This window comes from Psittacula echo (assembly GCF_963264785.1).
Source record: "Psittacula echo genome assembly, chromosome: 4".
Taxonomy (NCBI): Eukaryota; Metazoa; Chordata; class Aves; order Psittaciformes; family Psittacidae; genus Psittacula; species Psittacula echo.
This window is the reverse complement of record NC_137738.1, coordinates 55,306,188-55,320,856: the sequence shown is the minus strand read 5'-3', so window position 1 is coordinate 55,320,856 and position 14,669 is coordinate 55,306,188.

The window sequence follows — 14,669 nt, the reverse complement described above, 5'->3', positions numbered from 1 at the left end:
CAAATCCAGGAACAGAAATAGCCATTAACAAGCCCACCAGGTAACAGAAATTAAAAGCATGCCAGCAGGTAAATCTACAGCTGTAGAGCACTCCACAATCAAAAATTCAACAAAGGGAGCACATTACCTGAACTACACTTTATAGCCCGGCATGCTGAGCAACAATAGGAAGACAGAGTTCACAAGTTCAGCAGCCATGCAGTCTGCTGCTAGGAGTCCAGAGTGGTTTAGACCTCAAGTCTCTGGGCTGGGACAGCAACAGGTACCTTCCAAAGCATTTCAGCAATCACTAGTGAACTGAGAAACACTTCACTCATTACAATGGGCAGAGGAGGCAATCAGGCTACAATGCTCCTGCTCTAGCAGTGGAGTGTCTTCAAGGCTGAGTCTCAAAAGTGAAATATTACCTTAGGGGGCAAAAGTGGATTTGGCAGAGACATTAGTGCATACATGAGAAATAGATACTTGGGGGAAACCTTATTCCATTCAGTAGAGCAAAGTCTTTGACTAGACGTGTGGGGTAAACTGCAGAACAGATGGCATCCCGCTACAGTTAATAGAAATTCCTTTTTTTTTTTTTTCCTTACATGGGTATCCTTGGATGTGCTGCAGAAAATGGACAAGTGGGGTCTTTTCTTCACCCCAACAAATTACAACAGAGGAAAGGAATTTGTACAGTGGTGAGTTAGGGCATGCCAGATAAGATAACTGTAACTAGGTTTCTGAAGAAGAATAGAGAGAGGAGATAAGGGCAGATATCACTTACAAATATTTAGCAAAATACAATAAAAAATAGGAGCCCCTAGATCTAGCTTTTCTCTTCCAGAAAACAAGGTAGTAATTATGGAAGGCACTTGATGTTTGATGGAAGGGAAAAAGAGGAAAAATTACTTGCCAATATGCAACTTAGATTGTCAGTTTGGGGAACAGGTGAAATTGCTATTCCTGCTAAGACAAGAAGATAAAAAAGACAGAAAAAGGGAGATTAAATATTAGACATAACATGCATTAGATACAACATGCAGGCCCATTATCCTGAAAATTATCCTAATTTGGTTTTCAGGAAGTTCATAGCAAATTGCTTCAAGAGTTAATCAGAATGGGAGCAAATACCAGCAGGAAATAGTTTAAGTGTTTTATAAAGGCTCCTTGGAAATCAGTACTTACTTTTTAACTTGGCCAATACCTGCAAATCAAGCTAAACCTAAATCACTAGCTAATCAAGCTAGTCCTAAACCACTTATTTGCCTAATTGACAAGGAGAGCTCTTCTATACAAACATTATCAAAATACAGTAGTTCTTCATAAAGCTTCTCAGACTACTTCAACACTATGACTTAAAATTATTTGATTCATTCTATATCATCAGCATTGTTTCAGAAGAAAATACAGACACAATATTTCCACCTGCTTTAATAACCTGCTAGCCATAGTATGTTGCTCCTTTCCTTTTTCAGTTTCTGTATTTTGTCATCAAATTACATCTTAACGGTTATTCAAGCCACAGTTAATGAAGCTGGAATTCTCTTCCCACACTTAATCTCATTCAGATATTTCTCTCCCTTCCTCCCTGCATTTGTATATTTTTTGAGGGAAAACATATTTTCTAATTCATCACTGCACAAATTTTCTTTTTTTTTTAATAAAAAGCAATTCATATTTCTCCCCGAAAGACAATCCATGCAAGAAAAGAAAACCAGCTTTTTGGTGTAAAATATATGAGAGATGGCACTTAAAAAGTGAGTTTTCTTCAGTGGGATCAAATGGCTTAAAGGATGACATTCACTGATATTGAACTGACAAGAGTCTAAAAGGATGAACAATTGAAATTTTCTTCAAAAATATTTCAACAAATCCATCACACTTAGAGATTCTTAATTTAGAGTGAAAAAAACCCATTCATATAGAAGGAGTAATATTAGTCAGCTGATTTCATTTACTGTCTGAAAGGAAAGCTCAAGTTCCTCTATTTTGTTCTAAAAATCAATCCTTTTTTTGAAAAGGCCACTACAAAAATGTCTAACACAGTCAGGATCATTTATGTCAATATAATTGCTATTTTAAGTCTTCCTTTTTTTTTTTTTTTTCCATTAGATGTGGCTAATTTATTCTTGATACAATCACATTTGGACTTTCACCAACTTTATTTTAATCAGAAAGAAATAATTAAGTCATGTGGTTATTTGTACTAGACAGAAAAATAAGTCCTAAGACTCAAAGTCTAAAAAATTACTGTCCTGATTCATTCAAAATCTATTTCCCTGCTTTATCATTAAAGCTGACTTTCATCATAATTCAAGACTAAAAGCTTATTCTTAAATCTTAATATATTCCATCTTCAAATCGACCCTCCTATTAACTTTTATCATTTGAAGAGTCATGGCTTTAAACATTTGGTTTTCAGTAGATGTATATGATGAAAAGCTGTCTGGCCATTGACTGGTTTTGGATTTCTCCATACACGGCCTAGCTAGAAACACACAGTTTTTAAGTAACTAAGAGTATGTAAGATAAGTTGTCTTGCTTTAAATTTAATTTTTGTGGAAGTATTCACTAATACTGGGAATTGAAGCTAGACTTAGAAACCTAAGGGATTTGTTTTTTCTTCTGTTTGGCAAGGTGGGGGCAAGCAGGGATGGTAGAGACAGAACAACTACCGTGAAAATGTAAAGTAAAATGAAGTACCTCCATTTCTAAAGTTGCTCTACAGGATATCCAAAGCGATACTTTTGAGTGCCATCACCAGAAAATATCACAAGTATTTCTGAATAAATTGTAAATGAAGCTAACACTAAAGAAAGATGATCTCTTTTCCTTCTAGTTTGCTTAAACCTGAAAGCAAGGCATAGTCAGCATTATTACCACCTATACAGGCTATTCATTCTTACTGACGAGCACTGAGCTGATGAAACATTAGCAAAAGGTTTCTTGTATTCTGTCTCCCCAAAGAAATGGCAGTACTGTATGACAAGACAGAGAAAAAGTCTTCCCAGTTTCTCTTCTCTATCAAAACATAGTTCATCTTCACACTCTCTCTGCCTGCAGGTCTTTTCCTCTCAACGCTTGATGTATTTCAATTCCTATTTCCCCAAGAACTTCTGCAGATTCTACATAGTTCCAGTATCTTAGTGGTTCCTCACAGCAAAAGAGACCAGTCAGACAAGAATGTACCATGCTCTGTGAAGCAAAGAATTCCTCACTAGTGGTTTGAATGGCGTGCTGGAAAACAAGTCCATTTCTTGCTCATAACTGTCTCTCTAATTTCCAGGCTTGTTTAAGAGAAGGAAAGGTATGAAGCCTTCCAAACAATATGCAGCTAAGCAGGAAATAAATATTACTGAAAAGCATACACTGCAAGACTCACGACTTGGTATGTTTATCTACAGTATTTTTCACTTTATGGCAGCCCTTAACTACAAATCACTCCTGGAAGTTTAATGGCAAATGCTAGCTTTCCACAATGAAAAAACCAAACTTGTCTATTCATGGAATTTTTTAATAACCGTAGAAGGATTTGAGCCACCTACCCAGAAATATCATAGTACCTTGAAGTAATTTCTTTCCTCTTCTCTGGAAAAAAAAGGATCGAGATTTTAACTAAAAAAAAAAAAAAAAAATTAAAATTCATGTTCAAACTGAGGACTGATCACTAACTCAGCTTCTAATTTTTTTTCTTATTTTTTTTGAGGTTATAAAAGCAAAACCATAAAGTAAGCAAAGAAGGTGGCACAGTCACTTTTGCTCAAATCAAACCACTTGACAGTCCAAGTTTATTCTCAAAGCTCACCCTGAGATGAATCTAGGAAAAGTTTGCAGTGGCCCACTGGGATACTTTCTAGTAACCTACAGGTATCTATCATGCAATGAAAATATTTATAATTTCTAGATACTTCTCAGTATTTACACAACACTGGCTATTAGTCTCATCATTTCACACCAACAACCTAAGGGTTCAATACCTTACTGATTATAGAAAAAACATGTATACAGAATCATGTGTACAGAAGAGCTGAGGTTGGAAGGCCCCTTTGGAGGTCATCTAGTCCAAATTCCCTGCTCAAAACAGGGTTAGCTAGAACAGACTACACTGGGCCTTGCTCAAATGAGTTTTGAATATCTCCAAGATAGGAGACTCCTGAACCTCTCTGGGCAATCTATTCCAGTAGCTGAACAATCCTCACAGCAAAAGATGTGGTTTTCTACATTTAATGGAATCACTTTTGTTTTAGTTTTTGCCTATTGCCTTGTCTTTTCATGAGGCACCACTAAGAATATGCCCGCTCAGTCTTCTTTACTCCTTACCATCTGGTATGCACACACACACGCTCATAAGAACCCCTGAGCCTTCTCTTCACCAGGCTAAACAGTCCCAGCTCTTTGTCTCTGCTAGTATGACAGATGGTCCACTCCTTTAATAGTATCAGTGGGCGTTTGTTGGGCTTGCTCCAGTATGTCCATCTCTCTTTCATGCTGGGGAGCCTACAACTGCACCCAGCACTCCAGGTGTGTCTCACCAGTGCTGAGGAGAATGATTACCTCCCTTGAGCTGCTGTGATGTTCTTTCCAATGCAGTCCAGTATGCCATTGACCTTCTTTGCCAAAGGTACATTGCTGGCCCACGTTCAACTAGTTATCTGTCTGGACCCCAGGGCCTTTTTGGCAAAGCTGCTTTCCAGCAAGACAATTCCAACAATGTATTTGTTATGTTGCCCCAGATGCAGGACCATGCTAGAAGTTCCTGTCGGTGCATTTCTCCAACCTGTCCAGCTCTGAATAGCTGCACACCCATCTGTTTTATCAACCCCTTGCCCCAGTTTTGCATTGTCTCATCTCAACCTTGCTGAGTGTACATTCTGTCTCATCATCCAGGTTGCTGACAAAGATGTTAACAGTATCAGCCTCTAGAGTACACCATTAGTGACTGGCCTCCATCTGTGCTTTGTGCTGCTGACCACAACACTTTACAGCAAAGCACAGCAGTTCAGCCAGTTTTCAGTCCTTCTTAATGTCTGCTTGTCTAGCATACATCTGGAGAGAACACACAGGCATGTGACAAACAGCAGCTAAGATGCAATCAGTTTTAAATTTCCTTAAAAGTAGTCTCACAAAAAAACCCCAAAAAACCAATTACTTAAAGTTTGTACAGTTCCTTTCACCACAAGTTTTCTCAACAATTCAGTTAAAAAAATAAATAAAAAAAAAGATTGTATATACTTCAGTAGGAAATCTCCATGTAGTATCTCCATTAGAAATGTACAATTACATTGCATTTTCCTAAAGCATCTCTTTTCCATCCATCCCTTTAAATACAGTAAATGGAATCCTGTGGTTTCTCAACCTGAACACTTAATCACCAGTTTAACATCTGTATTTTCTTTATTATGGCTATCTAGCTAGATCTAAACTTCATCTTCTGGAGAGCTACACTAGTGAATGTTCTTAAAAAGCTGTTCCATGCAGCTGCATAATTGGGCAGCTAGAATACAAGAAGCTTCTTTTAAAACTATTTACATTGCAATGATGTGCTTCTTTTTGAATATTTACTTTACCCCACATTAAATGGGAGACATTAGCTCCTACCCTTCCAGCAATTTATCATATGAAAGCCTGTAAGACTCTTCAGAATTTTTCACCTCCAAAAAAAATTCCCCATACAGTCAGTTAAATAAGGATCTTCATCAAGACCTCAAGTTTTGTGTGACGAGCTATCCTAAGATGAAAATCTGTGACACATGATAAACATGAGAAAGCATGATAAAAGCATGAAAAAACATGAAACATGGATAAAGCAAGCTGATTAAAGGAAAATCAAGAAGTCTTCTTTTCTTCAGAATACCAAAAAAATCAGCAGTTCAGAAAGCAGTGGCAATCTTAAATTGAGGAACACATATAAATTTAAGTAGCCTTTCAAGAAAAAAAATTAAATATTGAGCACTTCTGTGCAACTTCACATTAAATAATTAGTCCAAGTCCTCCGGGCTTGAGATAGGTACAGGTCTGTATCATGCACATGTCAGTTTATATATTCAGTCTCTCAAACAAACATGTCTAGTTCCAACTAGTACTGTAAAAAACTCTATTTTTATATGAAAAGGGAAATAAAACAAAACAAAACAAAAAGAAAAAAAGAAAGAGCTAAATTGGTGGCAGATTGCAAAATACATAATTAGCTAAAAAAAAAAATGAAAGAATTATCTGAGTAACTCATACACAGAGAACACACTCACAGAACAGAATACTGAGAAAATCTTCTGAGGCACATTTTAAGACTACTGTATGTACAATGCAGGTTTCAATACATCAATTTTACATCTGTAGAACTCTTAACTTGTTAAGAGACAGTATGGAACAATTTGCTTTGCAAATTTAAAACATTTATAAGCAGACAACAAATCTGCTGAAGTTTCAAGTATTTTTTCAAAGCTCAATTTCAAATTTAGCAAGCAAAATAGCATTTATGCTGTGGTTCATTTTGGTTTTGTGTTTTTTTTTTTTGCTTGCTTGTTTGTTTTTTGTCTTTTGTTTTTATTTTGTTTTGTTTGTTTGTTTTCTAACAACAATACTCTTGACAAAATATAAGCCCAAGTATCATCAGTAATTCATGGTTAGAAAAGGTTCTGATAAAGAGGATAGATTTTGATACCTAGCTTTCTGTTCTACTTTTAGCAGATCCTCTCCCTAATTCTAATCTATACTTTAAGAGAACTTCCATGGCTTTCTACCTATAGTTTAAGGATTAAAAGACTGTGTACAATGCTGCTTCTGAAACAATATCTTTTCCATGAAAGTGTAAGGTTATTTATAACAAACAAACAAAAAAACCCAACATTAAAAATTAAGCTTGATGCGTATCAACAGAGCTACGTATATTTCAGAAAAGTTTCCTTTTACAGATAAAAAGTTAAATAAATGCTTGCACTTGCTAGCTTGCCATTGGGTTTTCATTAAGTTCTTCATATTCCTCCTATATTTTGGATTGTCTTCAGGCATGGAACCAGGACATAAAACACATTAGAACTCAATGCAGAGCTTCCAACAAATTCACTGAAGTGTCTTTAAAGTGGAACACTAATGATACCAGTGAATCACAATAAAGAAGGAATATCCCCTCCAACCTGAACATATATACTTCAAAGAGAGGCAAAACCCAGTAATGGACTGATTACCGAAGTACTAAACAACTAAAACTCACCACACACACACCAGCACTTACCAGGAATTAAACTTACTTTCTACTCCATTGCAAAAAAACAAAACAAACACATAAATAAAAACCTACAAACAAACAAAAACCTGACACAAGTTAAAGAAACCTGATCATCTGAGCTTTTCAGGTCACATTAAAAAAGAAAACTAAAGTTTTCAATGCTTTGTGAACATCAGCAAGGGAAGTGATACAAGCTGCCTTGTAAGGCACTTCAGCTGCATTATACAGAAGATTCATGTCTGGTAATACTATACCATATCTCAGAAAACAAGGTATGAAATGAGCCATTAATGCAGAAGCCCTCTAATCCACACTGTCATATCGTCTACATGTTGAGAACCGAAATCAGCATTGCAGCTTCAGCTTCCACCTTGGCCCAGCTGTCTAAGCACAGACAAAAAAATACTTAAAAACAAGCCACGCAATGTACCATACATGATTTCTCTTTGAAAATAACTATTTTCTTTAGAAAACAAGCATAAGAAAGGTATAAACAGAGGTGTAGGTGTAACCAACAGGAAACTCATCTGTTTCAACATCTGATACAGCCTATTGGGATGCTCAGATAGCAGGTAACCCACCATTTTTAAGGGCAAACGTGAGCATGCAAGAAAAGACTAGCTATGCATTATAGCTCCGAGTTGTCATGCAGTAAATCGGTGACTTGAATTAGGAAGTCAAATCAATCAAACTACTTCAAGTGTGCTTATTTTCACAGAAAAGAACACGAGAGTTGACCAAAAAGGACATACGACGTTATGGACATTAATGGACAAAAAGAACATTAAATTTCACTGTAATAAAAAACAGACTGTGAAAGTGTCTTTCACAGCCCTCTAATGAACAGAAACAGTTCACGTATTCATTCTGCATACAACTTGAATCATCTATTTCTTCCTGTTACAGATTGATTTATTATATACCTGTAACTGCAACTCAATACCCTTGTGCTGGGAGAGATGTGGCAGTACCAACACCCAGTCAAAACTCCTTTCCAGTTCTGGCATGTTAACCTCTATCAACCAGGTTATGTTAGAAACAATCATTACAAATCTGTAGCACAGTTAGCTTTAGACAATTTCCTCAGACAGTTAAACCTTGAGAAGCATACTGAAGGAAATAAAAAAAGTGGGGGAAAAAAAAAAAGATTTAGTGACAGATGTACAAAATCTGCCTCCTGGTGAGAAAGAACCCCATTTACCCTCTAATCATCTATCTAGAGTATAGTTGACACATCTACTGTATGATGTATCATATGTGTGTGATATGACCAGACCTTAAACTGCTGCAAGCAAAACAGGATAGGCCAAAGGGCTACTCCAAGTTCTGTTTTAGTTTCCAAGCTTATTTCCTTATAGATTTTTCTTGAATATTTGTAAATTTTAGTCTTTCAGGTAATATTGAGATCCCTAGAGGAATGTAAGGTAGTATGTTTGTATTGCACCTGTTTCTGGGTGTGAAACAATGCACTGGAAAATTCTCAGAGCCAAGCAACTGACTTTGCATTGAGAAAATAACATCAGTTTGCCCTCGGCAAAACAAATGAAATAGCAAGATCTTCACTCTACAAGAATTGTTCCATACACAAAGAAATTCTCTCAGCAGAGTGATATTACATTCAGAGTTTCCCAAAACAAAAAGTAGCAACACCTAAGTGGAAAAACAGGGTGAAAAAGGTAGTAATTTCACACATCTGTATCACTGTTTTTGATTAATCATCAAAAGAGATGTTTTTTAGTAGTATAAAATACCCAAGTTGCATTTTCCTCTTCTTTTTGAGGCTACAAGGGCTTTTGAATCTCAGATACTTTGGGCAACATTTGCAAACAGAATACATACCTTTAATTAATTTTATAACAAGACAGCTGCATCTCCTACTTTTTAAAACCCTGAAACAATTGCATTCTTATCTTTTAAGAACAGAACTAAACCAATTATAAATCTTAAAAGAAATCATCAAGTTGTGTATTGTATATTCCCTAAATCAGCTTTGGGAAATCAAACTTGAACCCCTCTTTTAGAATCCAGACAATATGGAAAAAGTGCTGCTGCACATTTAAATATTCTCAAGCATTTCTTAATTTGATAACTGACAGAACACCCTGAAAAATACTAGTGCTTGTTTTAATTTTCACTTCTTGCTCTTTTTGTCAGGCTTTTGGGAAGATACTGCAAAAAGGCATGGCACACATTTTCAGAGAAATAATTAACTGCACTTGCCTCCATAGTGTTCAGTGTAATCAAAGTTATAGCTCACTACAGTGACTACATACAAGGACTGGGAAACTGTAGCTATGTAAATTGGGCCTCTAAAGAGATGTTGCTAATAGGGAAACGTACTTATTTGCATAACAGAAAGTAAAACTTACTTGATTTTGACATCAATGCCAGTTAAGCTAAAAAGCCGAGACGGCCCCAGTTTCAGCACCACGGAGAGCTACTAACGCTGCCCCTTTTGGGGGGGGCAAATGGCAAGACCTCTGTTCAGCACAAAGGAGAGCGGCAGGCCGTCGCCTTTCTCCACCTCCGCGGCAACAGAGCAAAACAGGGCAAGAGAAAACTTCATAACTGACACAACCGACAGGCAGAACGTCAGACAAGGCTCCTCTTTACACGGCTTCCAAGACAATCACGTACAGCATCAGACTTCACTGAAATACATATCCCATTCTTCGTTAAAATCAGTCCTGAGATAAACTTGAAATTACCCTTTTTTCTTTCTTTTTTTTTTTTTTTTCCTCCAAACTACTGGGATTTTTTCATGCTTCCCAGATGAGAAAGTTTTCTTTCTTTTTGCACATTAAAAAAAAAAAAAAAAATCTTCCTTTTTCTGTAAGAACCTAAAAGAATACCCTTCCTATATATAAGAAAAGAAGAGGCTCAACATTAGTTGCAAATCTAAAGTCAAATATAGCATATCAGTCAGGACTTCAGTAAGATTTTCTTCAAGGGTCATTTACCAGAATTTCATACAGGCACATACAGAAGCTACAGTTCATAATCAGCATGTAACTTTTTTGATATCATACACTGAGAGGATATGTTACTTTCCTCTCCCACTTTGCCAAACTAACAGTTTTCTGAAAGCAGGAAATTCAGTTTCCCTCAGGACCAGTGAGCATATGCCTATAAGAGAAAAACAAAAACAACAAAAAAAACCCACAAAACAAAACAAAAAAAACTATCCAACAACAAAACCACCAACAGCAAAAACACTCAAAACATTTTACAATTATCATTAGAGGAAAATGTCTATCACATAAACAGCTTTGTAAAATAAATCAATTAAAAAAAAAAAATCTGGGATTTCGAATATGGGTTATTGCAGAGTACCAACACCTAGCTATGGGAAACAATGAAAACAGAAGATAAATTTGCTTCAGGCTCTTCACTTGTACAGAAGGTACAAAGACACTTTGTCAGACAGTGCCTGCCCAAACATAAATTACAAGAATTACCATCTTGTGCATTTGGTATTCGGAGGTAAAGCAGAATATACTAAATACACCAAATTGTGAATGGTCTACACTGTAGATACATGGCAAAGTGTGAAGGAGAGCACAGAAATATAGAAAGGCAAGACAAGAATAAGGGGAGTAGAAAGAATAGTTACAGAACATAACTAGATCAGCTCAAAGAACATGTAAACTAATTTCATGTCAAAGTCCAGTCTTTGCTTGAGGACATATTTTTGCAAATTCTATCTCAGCATAAAGCAAATGGCCATGTGCTTTTAAAAAGAAAAAAAAAAAAAACAAACAAAAACGCAGGAGTGGGAGAGGCGGGTAGTGAAGGGAGCAGAAGAGTGGGAGAAGGGCAGGACTGATTTTTATGGCACAGGAACTGAATCAAACTAGATGTTAATGATATTTTAGATACAACATGGAAAGTTAGTGAAGAACCCAACCAAAACAATGGATCAAAAATTTCGAAGTAAGTTCTACCACTCGGTGACAAAACACAAACAGTATTTTTTTAAATAAGTATGCAAGCAGTATACATTACTATGTTGGCAATACAGGTTAATGCTGGAAAGAATAACGTACATAGATTTTCAAGGTGTTTCAAAAAATCTTTTAATCTTTAAATACATCCTTGATTATTTATTACTAGCAGCTACAAATACACTGTGTTTTATAAAGTGTGAAACATGTATTTACACAAAGCTGATAAATTAAAAAAAAAATAAAAATCAAGTCGTTTTCCCTAATCTTTATTACAGAAATAATTCACCCTTATATTCATTTGTCAAATTTTAAAAGGACAAAGTCATAGGAGATTACTGAAAGACATTTTAGTACAACCTATCCAAACACATCAGCACCCAGACTGCAAAATACCAGATCTGAGAAGGCAGTGTCAGACACTCTTTACTAAAAGTTATAGCTTTCAGTTGTATTGTGAACAAAAACACTGTCAAAGTAAAAAATCTCTGGATTATAATACACTTGTTTTCTAAACACATTACAAGTCATGTTTCTAGAAATGAAATTTTAGGAAACTGTTTGGAAAGATTAAAGTAGTGTCATAAAAATGAAAAGAGAAAGCAAGTATTTTGTATGATTACGTCACACTACTTCTTTCAGCTAAAAGGTTGTCATTCATTTAACAGGAGCATCGTAAACAGGAAGGACTTCATGAGCTTTTTAATAGTAGCTACTTTTAAAGGCTGTCATTTTGAGTCCAGCCAACTAACAACCTCAGCAAAAGGTTGCTCTTCCTCGCAGCCTTCTAGATTCAGTTAAAAAAGCCCAACTGAGAAAACAGAACCAGGTAATACACGTTAAGTAGGACAAGATGGTGAATAGCTTTAGACTGGTTTTGTTTCTTCTGGTTATCTGCGGAATGCAATGCCTTTGGCTATTGGTATGACATCAGTCGTTAGAAGAACACATAAAAACCTGGCTTACTACTGCCAAATTTGTATCAGCCAAAAAACATGCACATCTGATTTTATAATGTTATGCTGAGATTTGATGGATCTATTTAGCAATTGGCCTTCAAACAGTAAGAAAAAGGTAGCAATTACTCAAGGTATGGCCCCCTCCTCCACACAGTTAACAGGAGAGCAAAGTTTTCAGTGGAGACTAGGAAGGGTGGGGAAACCTTGGGCTCACTGACAAAGTGACTGCTTTTATTAAAGTCAAAGCCTGAGTTTAGAGAATGAGATATTGAAAGAATTTCAGGGATTAGAAGCTATTTAAGGCTGGAAGTTACTGCACCAACACAATGACTTATGACAAATAACATGTATTCTACACATGTACTGGATGCAGTATACATCTAGCTGTACTTCCAGATACGTATTAAAAAAAAAAAAAAAAGTATGTGTGACCAATACGTTGCATGACAATACAGAAACATCCAAACACAACACTGTTACTAAATACAGCTTTACAGTGTTTGAAGAGAGTACGGAACCACTACAACTAAAATTAAATTGCAATCTAACTTTTTCTAAAGAAGCGATGAGACTCATCATTTTAAAACAATTTCTTCATGCATTCATGGGATTCAATACCAAAAAAACCCAACTGTCTTCTGCTGATACATTTTTATAGGACTTCACAAATCAAAATTCCTTGCAGAACTGAGGTCTTCAAAGTGCTCTGTCCACGTGTCGTGGTTTAAGTAATTCACAAATGCACAAAAAAATGAACCTATAAATACGTTGTACAAACACATAGAGTTCAACCATTGATCTTTTTCTTTCAAATATACATGAAGACTCTCCTGTTTACAACTTTCACATCTGGAGGAAAGCATTTCAGTATTATATTCTTACCTCTGAACTGGCACTTTCTTGATCTTATCTGAGTCAAGATAATAGCAAAAGCTTCCTTTAATAATGCAGTACTTATCTGAAAACTGTAACAACAGTAAAACAAACAAAATCAAACCAATTTTCAACTATTTCTATTTTTTTTCCATAGGTTCTATATCACTGTATGTAAAGAGCAGCTAGAGTCACAGATTTCAAACTTAATGGATGTTACAACACCAGGATTCACTTATGGCCTGCATGTTCTTTCTTCTTTAGTTTTTAAATTCTGACATGTCAGTAACATTGAACTTTGTACTAAAATCCTTGTCTTTCAGGTTTTCTTTAAACATCGTTAATGCACTGATATATCAGATTTAACTGCTGAAGTACATATCGGGGCGATACCAACAGTTTTCCTGCTCTTTGTAACTATGTGTTACTCAACCATAGCAATAAATAACTATAAGCATAGAACAAGAGGATACATATAGAATCATAGAATTGTTTAGGTTGGAAAAGACGCTTATGACCATCAAACTATAAACCTAACACTGCCAAGTCCACCACTAACCTATGTCTCTAAGTGCCACATTGTATTATTTCTCCTCTATCCTAATTTGTCTCTTCATTTTGATTATTCATAGAATCATAAAATGGTTTGGGTTCATCTTAAAAATCATCTAGTTCCAACCACCCTGCACAGGCAGGGACATCTTCCACTAGACCAAGCCCTGTCCAACCTGGCCTTGAACACTGCCAGGAATGGGGCACCTACAACTTCTCTGTGGAACCTCTTCCAGTGCCTCACAACCTTCCTCCACTCCACCAAAAAAAAAAACAACCCAATAACAAGCAAAACACAAAAAAACCCACCCAGCAGTCTCAGAGAAGCCGTTATATGCACAAGCATATTAAAGAGGCATTTTAGACTAGTAGTTTATGTGAATGTGTGATCAGATAGTTTTTCAACAACATCCCACTTTCAATTACACACATATCCAGAAAATATCTTTAGAACATTAAGCTGTCAGTGGTCTCAGAAGAACTCCAAGTTTGTAGTCAACCATTAAGACTATGCAGGTGGAGAGCAAAGGAATCTGAATAATTTTTTTAATATTAAAAATATTTCATTCTTATCCTACTTCTTTCTTCTCGATGTCTTGTGACAACAGACTGTAAAGTTATTGACCTAATTCACACATATCACAACACTGATCTCTAAAAGATACCGGTATCAGGTCCATATAGCACCCCTGCAGTCTCACATTACAGATGTGCAATGATAATGAATCAAAGAACCATTTGAGGGATACACAGTCCTAAGGTCTTCAAGTATCAAAACAATTAACTTTTCTCAACTAGTTGTGATAAACAAGAGTTCTCAGGCTTCATAACAGGACTGTTGACTTTTTTTTTCTATTTATAAGGTCCTTGGCATCTTCTTTCAGAGACAAAAAGCATATTAACTATAACACAAAATTCCATAATTCTTGTCCTATGAAACATGGAAGATCAGAAAGACCTCTTCAGGTTCAAATTAGAAGCCACAGCTGCTTTAAAGTAATTTTAAGTGCTTCAACTACCAAGTATTCAGATTAATAAAATCAGCAGTTATTGTCTTTAAGGTCTGAAGATGATTTGAGCGCCTGAAAGCTCTATTTACTTTTTCTGAACTATATCAGATGGTATTAAAGACAT